This window comes from Astatotilapia calliptera, chromosome 22, assembly GCF_900246225.1.
Source record: "Astatotilapia calliptera chromosome 22, fAstCal1.2, whole genome shotgun sequence".
Lineage (NCBI taxonomy): Eukaryota > Metazoa > Chordata > Actinopteri > Cichliformes > Cichlidae > Astatotilapia > Astatotilapia calliptera.
The window spans coordinates 17,859,527-17,873,706 of NC_039322.1; the positions used below are offsets into that span (position 1 = coordinate 17,859,527).

Consider the following 14,180-nt stretch of genomic DNA (forward strand, 5'->3'; position numbering starts at 1 on the left):
CAAAACTAATCCTTAATGTTTATCGTGAGGGAACATTCATATTGCCAAGTAATTACTTTCCAATGCAGCAGATTTATCAGCTGTGTAAGCATACACTTTCTTTAGCCAATCCAAAATCATAAACTACTGACACCACATTTCCATCCCACCAAATTACGAGGCCACAAGGCTCAGCTGTCTTTAAACTCGTCCGTTCTTTGACAGCGCAATTCTTCTTTGGTTTGCTGGAGGAAAACCCACGAAAGTTCCCTGTTCTTGGAACAGACATACCAAGACTTTTACCACTCCAGACGGCAAACATCCTACCGCACAATGGCCGTGCTTAAGGAGGTGGCACACTGGAGATTAAAGGAGGCAGGGGAGCACACGGAGCCACACCCTGAGGCCTACTGCATCCTGTGTAGCCTTTTAAAGAGTGAAAAGTACTGAAGACTTGAGGACTCACCCGCAAGACATCCACCAGTACTCTTAGCTTTCTTCCCAATCAACCTGCTTCTTGTGCATGCGACTACAATAACAGGATGGAGAGGGCGACTTCGGTGTGACAATCTGCCTCCAAGTAAAGTGACTTCAGCATCACAAGCCACAAACAAAAAGTTCACCACGGTCTGTGCAGTGCTTCGCCTGAGGCAAAAGAACAACCGACAGAGTGCTGAGACAGAAGGAGGAAGTAGAGGAAGTAGGCGTTTTTCGAGTGAGGAGGAAACAGGTCTGTCTGTTAAAGAAAAAAAAAGCGGTAAATTCAAAGATAAGACGACAACAGCCGAGAAAACTTAAAGCTCACATGCAAGGAAAGACAAACAATGCATCTGTTTCAAGCCTAGGAATTAAAAACACACTCAGTGAGGTGACAGGATTACTTAAGGGTAATTATAGCTTATGAATATGCCATCAGTGCCCCCCTACTCCAGCTCCACTGTGTTAGTCTAAACTGTTGAAGCCTTAATAGCCATCTACAAGCACAACAAATTAAGCCCAAGACTTATTCTGTGTGTATATGTCAGAGTAGACAGCTAACCTATCAGTGACATTTAGCACGCCAAAAATAAAGAGCAAGGTTCGCCCTTGTTCAAGAGCCAAGCTGCTGCTGCATCTAAAATGTTGGCATTAAAACATGGGCTGAGAGTAACGATGAATTCATGTATGGATTCAGATATCATCAACCAGTGCAGCTCACACTTTCACTTCCACCTCTCGCTCCCCCTAATTACCACAGTCTGCAACAACAGAGTGACTCAGATGTTTTATACTGTCACAAAAGATCGCTGATCATCAGGCCAAACGCCTAAATTAAACATTTACAGCTTGTGCAAGACGATGACATCTTCATCTCCAGCTGAGAGCTCAACAGGCCATCTGTGCAAGCGACACATACAAAAAACAGATGTTTGCTCCACCCAGGCTGAGGTCAACTTTGGTTAGAGTCAGCCCCATAAATACAAACAGTCGGGACTCTCGGTTCTTCCAGGGAGCCTCCGAAAGGCGAGCGCCCAAGCGGGAAAACATTTCAGCTCAGCCACAGCGGTGAAAACAAAACATGCCAATTGAAATATATCATATCCTCATTTAAGTCTTTCATGTTCCAAGACACGGAAATATGACCAAGATGACAGGCCTGCATGTGAAATGAGCGGTCATGTGATCGGCCGTGCCGTCAGAGCCTAACTTGGAAACTATCCTGACCTGAGGAAGTGAAAATATTTAGAGGACCTATGTCCTGGCTATAGAGCTAAGAATATCTGGGATATACTCTGACTGTCAGCAAACTGTGACAGAAGGACGAAAGCTAGCAAAGAGAGAAGCACGCCAGAGCTTTATTAATCTGTCCAAACTATCTAAACTCCTCCTTGAATGTCCTGACTTTGTAGTCGCTTTAAGCCCTCATGATTCATCCAGGATGCTACGACATATCTGTCGAGGTTGGCGAACGTGACATTTCTTCCATGTCACCATCTGCTGACTAAAACTCAAAAACTGCACAACACTACTGAAGAAATTACACCACCCCATTCTTTCAGAGTTAAAAGTCTTATGATCTGAAGTCAAACTCTAACGAGCTCATTTTGGCATATTTCCACAAATGCAGTTAATATGCATATCCCTCTTCCAAAATGGAACAAAAAGTCCAAACCTACACAACCTCAAAAAAAAGGAAGAAAAAAAGAAAGAAAAAAAACCACAACGAGGTGGAAATATTTATGCTCGGACCTTTCTGAGCATGTGGACAGACAGCATTTCAGTAAACTATTTTGTGCAAGTGTTTTGAGACGTTTACGTAATGATGAACAAGAATTTAAGCCGCCCGTAAATGTTCCTCGTTAACAGAACAGAAAAGGCGCTAAATGGTACCACCCAAAATTTAAGCATGTAAGTGACGAGGGGGTCGATACTCAAAACTCTTGATTGACCTGCTGCAGTGTTTACACATACATTTTTTTTTTTTGGTTAGTTGATTTTATGATCTCTGTGTTAGATCTGAAATGTGTCGAGTTTATCCAAAAGCAGCAGACTGACTGAAGCAGTCTCCTCTGTTTGTGGCTCTAGTCTTGGGCCATTCAGCCTTAGCTGGTTTTTTAAAAGAATTTCAAAAGCCAAAAGCTTTTGAAATTCTTTTAAAAAGTGGTCTTGAGCAATAGTTCTGCAGACTTTCAAAAAGCCTTTTTTACTCACTTTCCTACCAGAGCATTGTCAGTTTAATGTTGTGAGGTTGTTTTTTTTTGTTTGTCTTTTAAATTAAGCCACTTAACACTGAAGCACATCAGAGCACATAACTCCACGGGATGAGCTCGTTTTGTGTCTATCTTTGGGGACTTTTGTAACTAGCAGCCTATCACATACATTTATTTTCCCCCCACTTTTTTACCTGAATTTACTAACAGTCTCAAAAATAACAATGTTTCACAGGCATAAAATAGTATTTTAACACCAAAAAGGTGATTCCCTATTATTATTAAAAAGCTTGTACACTTAAAAAACTTGTATGTTTTTTGGATGGTTTGCCGAGCGCCCTCAATAATTTTGAGGAAGCTGGACAAACAGAGGACAAAAGAAGAAGTAACTATAAATAACTGTTTATACCAGACGAACAGTAGCTGAAAATTAAAAAATAGGGGAAAATCCAGTGAAGACCTGACACCGGATACATGTGGCCCTTCAGTTGATCTGTGCACTGATGCCTCATCAGAAATAGTGTCAGGGGAAGGGTGACTGTCAAAGAAGGGAAACAGGCAGAAAATGATGAGGTATGCTAAATTACACAAGAACTGAACTGAAAATCAACAGCAACAAGTCTTATGGAGTAATGAAACCAAGTTTGAACTGTCTGATTCAAATTGTCACTGGTATATATGGAGGTGATGAAGAGTTTACATGCATGACAATGATCCCAAACACACAGAGACTGCAGAAAAAGCATAGCTGGATATAAAAACACACACTGAAACACTATCGGTCATGGATTGGTCTCCCCAGAGCCCCGACCTCAACATTATTTAAGCAGTGTGGGATCATCAGAATGGAGAACAGAACAAAAAGCAGCCAGCATCCAAAGAAAAGCTTTGACTGTCCTTCATGAAGCCTGGAGAACTATGGACTAGACTTTTGCAGAGTACTGTGAGAGCTTAAAATCAGCTATTACTCAGCGGAAAAACAAAGAATTTGGCATATTAGAATACTAATAATTTAAAGCTGATTGTTTCATTTACCAGCTATGCTGACCTATTTCTGAAAAGTAAACAGAAGTTTTCACATACATAGCAGCAAGATGTTGATTAACAACAACACATGGGCAAATATTCAAAACAAGTGTTACTGTTTATAAAATTCAGGAGCTGGATATCAGTCAGCAGCTCTATGACCATGGCCTAGATAACCACTGTTTGCGAGGAATGTGAGCTTGTGGATGCACTTCTTTCTACATGGTTGTAGATCAAAGCGTTAACTGAAAATTTAAAGCAAATGCAGGTTTTAAATAAAGTCAGGGAGGTGCTGACGTCATCCAATTGACTGGTGTTTCAAAAGCTTCTTTTCTTATTCACAGACTTTCTCTTTTTTAAACATAAAATAAATCGGCACATTCCCACATTGTGCTTGCAGAGGAGGTTGTCAGGCCAAGATAATTCCATAACACTTCGGGGGTTCATCTATTATTCAAAGCCACATCCACACTTATTCCACTTAAGAAGAGTAACACGTTTCACTTGCATGATCAAACTACAGCCGTAAATGAACACAAGCTATTAGCCTGCAAAAAAAAAAAAAAGAAAAAGAAAAGAGGAAAGTCCTGGGGTTTGAACGGGGCACTGAGAAAGACAGACTTCCTGCTTTAGACTCTAAACTAGATAAAATGCAAAGAGAGATAACCTGTAATGGAGTTATCGTGCACCAGTAGACCATTCTTACTGGACAAAGAAATGAATTACATCTTGCCAGTCCTTATCATCATTAACAATGCTCCATGCATGCATATGCTAGGTCTGTAAACCATCAAGATAAACAATAATCTACAGTTACGCGATGACAGCGTCAATCAAAGTAATGTTATTAGAACACAAAAATATAGTCGTCAATATTTTTCTACAAATGACGCTTTTAAAGCAGTGTGTCATCAACCGATTAGACCACAGAGAATATTGAGGGTGGAGATGAGATGGAGACAGACGATCTGCTGTGGTGGTGACCCCTAAAGTGACCCGCCAGAAAAAGAAGCAGAAGCAGAAACAGCAACAGTCTGCAAAACCACAGAAGCAAAATTAATAGGAACAAAATTTTCGACAGCAGCTCCTTAATTGGTCCAAACGCAACTGGGCGTATTTTAATGCAGAAAATGTCAAATGTAAATACAGTGTTTTAGCTGAGTTTCACTGCCAAGTTTTGTGCAAGTATCCACTTATTATCTTATGAATAACAATGACTGGAACATCATTGCACACGCTAATGTGCTGCTGACTCCTTGCTTGTCTGACAGTAGTAATAGCACACAGGTTCAGGGGCAATTGACTAAACCTGTGTGTGCAGCACACCAGACAGGTGTACTGTAAACCCAAATAATCTAAATACCAATTAAAAGTGGTTTTTGTTTGTTTGTTTGTTTTTTCCTAATTCAGTCTAAGTGTGTGCATCTTGGTCCTGTGATAGATGAGTGATAAGTCCAGGGTGTACTCTGCCTTGATAGAACAGCTGGAATAGTCTCCAGCCTTCCTGCAACCCTGGACCGCATAAGTGGAAGGAAATGGATGGATGGATGGATGTCTTGTGTCAGTAATGTGTAGTCAGGAAAGCATTCAGCTCTTTTATCTAAACACAGTCAGGCTGAGAAAAATATGCATGCAAGCACTTACTGCACTTAATATGATCAAGAAAGACAGGAAGAAGATGTTTGTCTGCTAGAGTCTGCACTTATCTATTAATATTGCAGCGTGCATGTCAAGGAAGCTCAGAGCTTGCAGTTCATAATTATGCCTGTTCTGTTTTCATGACTGTTTTATGTTTGTTCCATTATGCTTACAGTTTATTTTCTCAGGCTTTATTTATTCCCTTTATGTGAAGAAAGTGAGCAGTGACACCATTGTGCATTGGGGTTTTTGATTATCGGCGTGTTGACACAGATAAGAGTCTTATGCGACTGAAATGGAGGCAAGTCGGCTTATTTTTTAGGTTCACATTTCATTCATTTTAAAAACTGATAGAGCCCCAGGTATTTAACCCATAGTGGGCTTCTCCTCTTGGAGGTTGCCCTGTTCACACCTCTCAGTGATACAGGCAGTGCCATGACCTGGATGACTGACAACCCACATGCAGATAAGAGAGTGCAGAGTGATGCTCTGCTCAATTTATTAATAAAGTCTTATGGGGCAAATCTCAAGCTATCGAGAAAAGGTCACCACTAAAGCCTTATGCAAATACATTTAATAACCAGTATTCTCATTTTAATATGAGTAACTGTAAGTAAGTGCCCACTATTATTTAAATTAACAGGGTTACTGTGACACAAAGGAAGAAATTATTACAAATTGAGCTTAGTTAGTATTAAAAAGTTTATTTATATCATTTTTTTAAGCTCAAAATGGGAAAGGTCAAATATTTATGTTAACTAAAAGTTTCTTAAACTCTGGCGTAATTGAAACTCACTTGTACACTATTGTTTTGTGTATAATGATAAATTGTTTTAATTGCCCATATCGTTATCTGTCTGCACAATGCTGCAGTCAGCACTCTTCACAGACCATCAGTCACTCTATCATCTGCCCTTTCTCTATCTGTAATGCATGAAAAAAAAAATAACACAGTTACATTTTAATAATGCAAATGGCTCAGGCGCTTAACCCATGCCAACTTTAAACTGAGGATGAAAAGGCAATGTTGGAATTTAAGAAAGTAAGTCATGCACTGTACTGTGTTAGCCTTGTTCAGTGCACTAACTGAACAAGGCTAACACAGCGTATCATATGAAGGCTCAATTACACAGGTCTGGAGACTGGCCAGTGATCTCCCGGTAACCTCTGGTTGTCAGGAAAAAAAACAGTTTTTGCCAGACGGTTTGCAAGTGGTTGCTGGGTGTCACTGGGTGAAATTGGTTGCAAACAGGGTGGCAGTTCTGGTTTGTGTTGCAGTTTTTTAAGTTTACTTTCCACTTGGTGGTTGGTTAGCGTTTGTAGACAAACTGGTGTCACAACCGCATCAATCAGTCTAGCAACCAGAGCAACTGCAAGGAGATTTTTGGTGCAGCACTGTATACCTCTTTGCAATCAAATTCATCTACCAGCTACCAGCAACCACTCAACAACTGGTTGGGGATTTAACATTTTGCTCTGAATCTTCCTTCCCATGATTATACTTTTAAACACAACTCTAAAACATAGACAAACAAATGAGAAGTGGCCCGATAACAGATGCAAAAAGTTGCTATGTATGTACCTTCATCTCTTTACCAATGTAATGAGTAATGACTGAATGTATTTATTTATCTAATTATATCAGGTGTTTACAGCATCCATGCATCATAAACTGCTGAGAAGTGAACAGATAAATATGGTGACCCACTGATCATGAATGAGGTTCCTCACTGCTCTGTGATCAATCTAAATGGAAAGTGTGATATTTTAGGATATGTAAGCGCTTATGAAACATGATCTGCATCATCAAAAATACCCCTGTGTGTATATTTAAATCAGCACTTACAGTGCGCGTTGTCAAGGGTGTTGCATAAGGTGACTATTACACGTTGTTTTTTTTCCTTACTGATACACAATAGGCGATGTGCTCTGTTCAAACACAATCCCTTTTCTCTGTAGATTTAAAAATAACATGCCATCCTCGCCCATTACATAACTCAATATCAGTCAGCACCAAGGTCGGCGGTGAGAGCTTTAAAACAGAAAAGAGGCTCGCAATTAGGTGTTTACCCCGGAAGCCTTTCCACTGCTGGCTACAGGAAAAAAAGTGTGTGCGAGAGTGTGAGAGTGACCTTCTGCTCTTGGGCTTCTTAGCAGCCTTTCCAGGTCAAACACACAGTCTCCACAGCTTATTTATTCCAAACAGAACAGAACAGTAGGACTGAGTTATGGAAATACTTTGTGATCCAATATTGTCTTTAAAAGTAGATCCAAACTTGTAATCTGTCGCAGCGGTAGGAAACATTAAGTTTGCTGGGATCCAGCTGGGTTGAAACCCATCAGTGTGCCGGATGGTTACCACTGCTGACGTGTGCAATCAGCAAAGAGACCTTAACGTCTACTTTAGTGGAAGGCAGGCTTAGACCCTTAGTAATAATAATGGGATGCATGCTTAGAATTATTATAAAAACACAGTACCATCACAAATTCCTCCAAAGAAAATTCCGCATACTCAACCAGTGGTTGGTTCAGACTTCACCATCGGGATTTTTAAACGGACCTCAATGAAATCCTGAGGTTGATAACAGCGGTTTCTGAACCTTAAATTACCTCAGCTAGAGATTCTGGTTAAAGAGATAAAAATGTCAGTTATGCTATGCATGTCTCCAGTCTCCAGTGGCTGGTCTGGCTGTAGGCCCGCAGGGTATGGGGTGTAATCAACTTACATATTTTGGACTGTTAGAATGAAGCAGGAAAGAGGGGGCTGGATACTTAAAGGAACAGATTGACTACTACTGATGTGACTACATTTATAGTCATAACAGTAGAAATGGCTTTAGGTAAGGTATTCAAATGCACAAGCACTATTTAAATGTCATGTTCTAAATATATTTATTAGAAATAAACGGCTCCACAGAAAACTCACGGGGTGTAAGCAAAGAAAGGAAAAAAAATGTAGTTGCTAGAGTCTTATAATCTCAAACCTTTGATGTTGAACAAACCCTGACAATGGTGCCGACTGACTTTTTACAGTATGTAATAATTGCAGCACAGACATATAACAAGTTATTTATTACAAGCTAACTAACTGCTTAGTGAGACAATATAAGATAAAGCACTCAAAGACCTGAAGAAATTGAAATCTATGGGAGATAGAAGACTGTTTAAAAACCTATTTGGGGAAAATTCAGTGAAGTCTTTATGCTGTGTTTATTAGAGTTGACTTGTGAGGATATAGATGTAGTTCATTTAGATAAATCACTTTACAATAACGGCCCAAATGTGATACCATGATGACTATCAAGTGGGGAGTAGGGATGTCTTCATAACAGAAATTTAGTAGTTGGGATCAACAGAATTACACGATTCTTAATACCCAATTCAATACCAACAAAACAAAACAAATATAGAATCTTACAAAAAAAAGCAATTCTGCAAACAAACAAAAAAAAAAATCAACAACAGCTGAAAAGAGAAGATGCTAATATTATATTTTGTTTGCAGGACACTGAATGAAATGTTTGGATGGTTGCCGAGTAGCCTACTATAGTTACTACAAGGCACAATGTTAGTTACATTACATGAGGTTAAGTATTACACGTTAGCCATTGCAAACATTTGAGCCTATCCAACATCTAACAAAAATGGTCAGGTATATTTCAGAATTACACAAGAAGGATAATACTTTGGATGCTGTTAGTGTATTTAGACCAAGTGTCGTTCAGTTTCTCAAGCCAGCCAAACTCGTATTTGTATGATCGTATTTTATAAATGTGAGTTTACATTTGTGAATTAGGCGTACTACAATTATGTTGCAGCAATCATAGCAGTATTAACAAATGTGACCAATGACCATTTTCTAAGTCTCTCATATCAAGAGAAAGAACATCACATGTAAATCTAATACAAAATATATTCTTTTGTCTTTCTGTCTTTTACATTTTTAAAAACTGAGGTAAAACAAACTTTTGGCTCAAAAATAAAGAAATAAATCAAAAAACCACTGCGGAAACGTAAATGTCCGTTCGCTGTTGACAAAACCAAATATGAAATCTCTTCTTCAGCGCCATAAAAATGTGTGTAACAGTTGCCAAAGCCACAACTGTGTGTGATGAAGAAAAGCATTAAAGTGCAATGCTTCAAAAGCGGCAGAGAGTTGGGGCAGAAAGAGTTTGAGCAGAGCTCCCCTCTGACTGATCACTGCAGACAACAAAGGGCTGGAGCCTCAGGGGCCACGCTTCAAGGAACAAGCCATCCTGAAAAAGTTCCCTTGACCCCCGTGTGTGTGTGTGTGTGTGTGTGTGTGTGTGTGTGTGTGTGGAGGGTGTTTAGTGGGGATGGTAGGCACACAACAAAACCCTGTCAGGTCACATGACCAAGGCGGGGGTCTATGGTGCTTTTCGATTGGATAGAAAGGGAAGTTATAGAACTAGGTCTATAGTCCCATTGTCGTGCGAGGTATGTGTTGGAGGAGGTGGAAGGCGTTGTAACACAGGGAGGAAACCAGCGCAGCATTTTTCATTCACAAGCAAAAAAATCTAAACCCGCCTCCATCATACAGTGACCTTGACTACTCTAGCAGAACACTGAGCGCATCCGAGCACCTCTCTATCACACAACCCTCCCACCCCTCGCTCTAGGTGGGCGCATTTTAGAGAAGCAAACAACCACGTAAACATTTTGCCTATTTTAAAACACTGACACGGTTGAGGTTATGAAACTGGCCTTCATTGAAAAAACAACCGACCAACCGAATTTAGGACAGGGAACAAGTTATAACAAGCTCCAGTTTCAGGCTATGTTACCAATCAACCCTCGTTTCTGGAGGGCAAATCAATAACTCAGCTTTTCCAAATGCCAGCTAATCTGGCTCATTGAAACTGCCACTGAGGTCATAAAAAAATCCTAACAAAAGCAGCAATTGGATAATTAAATTGCTTCCTGTCGTGTTAAAAAAATATCTTAAAAAGGTAAAACGTTCTTCAAAATTAGTTCAACAAGGTCAGGCTAAAGCAGTCTCTCAAATGTGCAGTTTAGCAATAATCAGCCCTGAAATTTGTGTTCCTAAAATGCTAAAATTATACACCAGACGGCAGGAAAGAAATGCACCGGACAAAAGGTTATTACGGAAAACATGCATACATAACCACAAGCAGCGCACACAAGCTGGAGACAACAGACATCGCACTTGTCTTTTATAGCCTCCTCTGTGAGGTTTCTCATTCATAAAACACAGACGGTAGTTATCTCTTCGCAGCTAAGTGAAAACTGCTCTTGAAGGGTATTCATCTCTCAACAGGATTATCATTGCTCGTAAGGAAGGAAGTGTTGGTACGGCTTCTGTGTGCTAAACAGCAAACAGAAAAGACAGATGCTTTGGGAAGTTACTTGCACACTCAGGATCCTACGAAGCTGCAAAAACAGAGCACACGCACTGTTGCCGACCAGGCGTGAGCTAAGTGTACACCTCAGAATAGAGCAGAGGGGATTATGCAAGAACAATACTGTAGCTAAAGGCTTAGTTTCACTCATTTTGGAGAGAAAAGAGAGCAGCACTGCCCTAGAGCACGGGCAGTATGGCAATGTTATGCTAATTACTGTGAGTGTTAGTCTTAATGTGTCACGCAGCCCACCTTGCCAACAGAAACAACGAGGACAGATGAAGATACTAACCAGGAAATATAAGCATAACTTTAAACTGCTCATCTTTCTGCTACTATATTTTATTTTTGCTGCTTGAAAATGTGCAAAGTAGAGAATGTTCTGGTTGTTCTGAGGTTACTGATAACAACTACTTAATACCATGTATTGTATTTCAGAAGCAAGTCTCACCATTCGCCAGCCATATTGGTATTATCTCTTGTGTGGGCAGTTTTATTTAAGGAAATGTCTACATTAACTTTGATTTCAATGGTCACCAGGACATTAAAAATACTGACCAGTGGTACCTCTCAGCCTCCTAGTAGATCCATGCATGGTATCAATTTCAAAATCCTACATTGCCTTGTTCTCAAGTTATTGCATTCACAAGGTTTTCCTACCTCCTTAACGTCAAGGTCACTGAGAGTCAAACTTGTCCAAGAGTTTTAGTAGACACACCTATGGTATCAATTTGAAACTCTCATTCACAAACTTGGGTGTCCATGTCGCCCGCCTGCAAGGCAGGGTGATGACAATACCCCAACAGCCTTTTACGGCTGAGGGATAAAAAAAACAAATGACTCGAATCTGATTTAAAGAAATAAAAGATGGTTCATTCTTTCCTCTGACCCTGATTTCTAAATTATCTTAGAGCAAACTTTCTCTTCTATAACCCCTGTGGTTCAGGTAAGGGAGGGATTACATGTCTGCTCGCCTCCACATCACGTAGATTTAATCAGATGTTGAACGTGAGGGTCCGTGCAGATCTCGGCGTGCCCGTGTGTGTTATTGTGACTGCGCACACTTCTCCGTGGAGAATTTATATTACAATGCACCAAGTACATATTTGCTCAAGGTGGCAGACTTCAAAGAAGTACAACAGGACTAATAACTACTCGGCCATCTGATCTCCAGCTCTTCTTGTCTGCAGCTGAGTAAAATTGAGGCCTTAGGCTGAAAAAGTATAACGGTGTAAAGTTCACTCTTTTACACTATATACGCTGACCGTGTAAAACACGGACGTAGCTTAAACCTGGATTTTATCTGAAGGCCACTGGATGGCGACAGCTGTAGTTGCTACACGTCTTCTGGTCCCATAAAAGTCTATGGGGAAAAGACTTTCTGACTTGACCTCAGTCAGAACTTTCCTGCTGAGTTTATGGCCTCAGTCACGCATTTATATCATACTAAAAAACACTGACGGCTGCTAATGCTACACTTCAGCCTTCTAGTAGATGTGGTATAAATTTGAAGATCCTCTGTAACTTCCGTCTTGACTTTTATTGGATTCAGAAGATTAAAAAAAAAAAAAAAACAGAAAAAAAAACTCGACCTCTGACCTTGACCTTGAGGCTGAGGTCACTGTGATTCAAACTCGTCTAAGATTTTTAATAGAAGCACTTGTGGTACGAATTTGAAAATCCTACATCGTCTCGTTCTCGTGCTCACAAAGTTGAGTGTCCACGTCGCTCTCCCGCCCAGCAGAGTGATGATAATACATGATTATGGCTGAGGGGTAATAAAAAAAATAGCTGCCTTGGATAACGACTTGCGATTGACAAGTTGTTAGCCAATGAGCAAGCAGTTTCACAGTCAGACCCGCCCCTCTCATCATCTTTTACACCGTCTATGGCTAAATGAGAAACAACTGCACCCACTTCATGTGCGCTTTAAAATATCTTTGGTTATATGCCTAAACCATGACAAGAGAAACAGATTTATGAGTGGTCACTGGAAAATATAAAAAACAAAACAAAAAAATTACTTGTTGCATTGCATCATACACAAACAGGAGCGAACACACCATTCAAGCCCAGCTTTCAAATAAATCCTTTCATTTTTAGCGAATGTGTGCCTGAACAGCCACAGTTGAACAGCTCTGCACCTTACACGCTGGTCCACAAGTTAGATCTGATGATATAACCATCCTATTCCTATTACTGTTGTTCACATACTGGAATGTTTGACTGTGATGCTTTGAAAGGTGCTGGTGTTCTACATCTTTTTCAGCAGCAAAAGAAAAAAGCTGTCACAACAGTGAGAGCATACGCTGACTTACAGAACCAGAACTAGTCGTGGACGCTTTGAACAACTCATCAGGTGGAGTGTGGCGAGGTAACAAACAACTGAACAAAAGGAGGACTGGCTGCCTTATTATCTGCTGAGGTATGTTTGAGATGATTTCAGATTTAGGTTAACCATTTACAAAAAGACAGGAACTATAAAATTGCTCATACAGCATATTATTTAAAAAACTAACAAAAAAAGATATAGATATTAACAGTGTGATGAGAAAGGCATTACAGATATGACTACAGTCTTCAGGTTTTAAAATGAAAGGTTACTGTTAAGCTGATGACTAGAAAGCTCTTTCAGACCTGTTTTGTTACATATTATGAGCTTAACTCTCTTTGTTCACTGCGCTGGCAGAGTTGGCATGTGCTCCATTGAATCAAATGGGATGTGAAGGACTGGGCATCCTGGGTCAGGGAATTTCCATTGCAAATGATTGCTGCTGAGCTGCTAAGGCAAGGCTTTCTTTTTGTTCGGCATTTAGACAAACATACAAACCGGGACTGCTTTCAGACGGTATTGTGTCGGCGTCAGAGGGACCCACACAGATGCGCACACAGGAAGATGCCGGATGTTCTCCCTCAAACTCAGACTGCATTGTAAAGTTTCCCATGAAGCATTGATTGACTGTTATTGGGTTGTTCAAACGCAGAATTCAATGTTTGTGTGCATGACAACACACATACACACACACTGAACATTGCTCAGGTAGGATTTTTTGGACACTTTTAATCATAATTTTAAGGTAATAGAAAAGTTCAGACATGCAGTGTTACCCTGCTACAGGTAAGTTTCAGCGGGGGTGGATCAGCATACTTTGACACCAGTTTCTATGCTGGATGCTTTTCCTAATACAACTCTCGTGTGGTTCTGTGTTTCCTAACTTTCTCGAACTGGGGATCTTTCATGCGTTAAGTGAATGTGTTAACCTCCACCCTATGAAACCACCGCAAATGAGGAAAATATTGTTTGAAAATCTGAAGTTTTTCCAGTTCCTAATAAATAATGCGAGTTTTCCTTGATTAAAGCTCATTTTGTTTTGGCTTTTTACTCTTTAGTATTCAACACTGTTTTTTCTCTCTCTTGCCAACACACACAGACACATATTACTTCTATTTTTGTTTCCCGATTGTG

General features: G+C 40.1%; 1 protein-coding gene across 5 annotated transcripts in view; it reads right to left on the reverse strand.

The window, feature by feature from the left end:
• elmo1 (engulfment and cell motility 1 (ced-12 homolog, C. elegans)) overlaps positions 1–14,180 on the reverse strand; it is a 102,565-nt gene that overhangs the window by 73,297 nt on the left and 15,088 nt on the right. The window contains exon 1 of one of the 5 annotated variants that reach the window (XM_026157084.1): positions 446–644. The exons of the other annotated variants lie outside the window; for them this stretch is intronic. The gene's annotated coding sequence lies outside the window, so the exon portion shown is untranslated. Of the gene's footprint in view, positions 1–445; positions 645–14,180 lie in introns of those variants that run through there. 5 annotated transcript variants of the gene reach the window in all.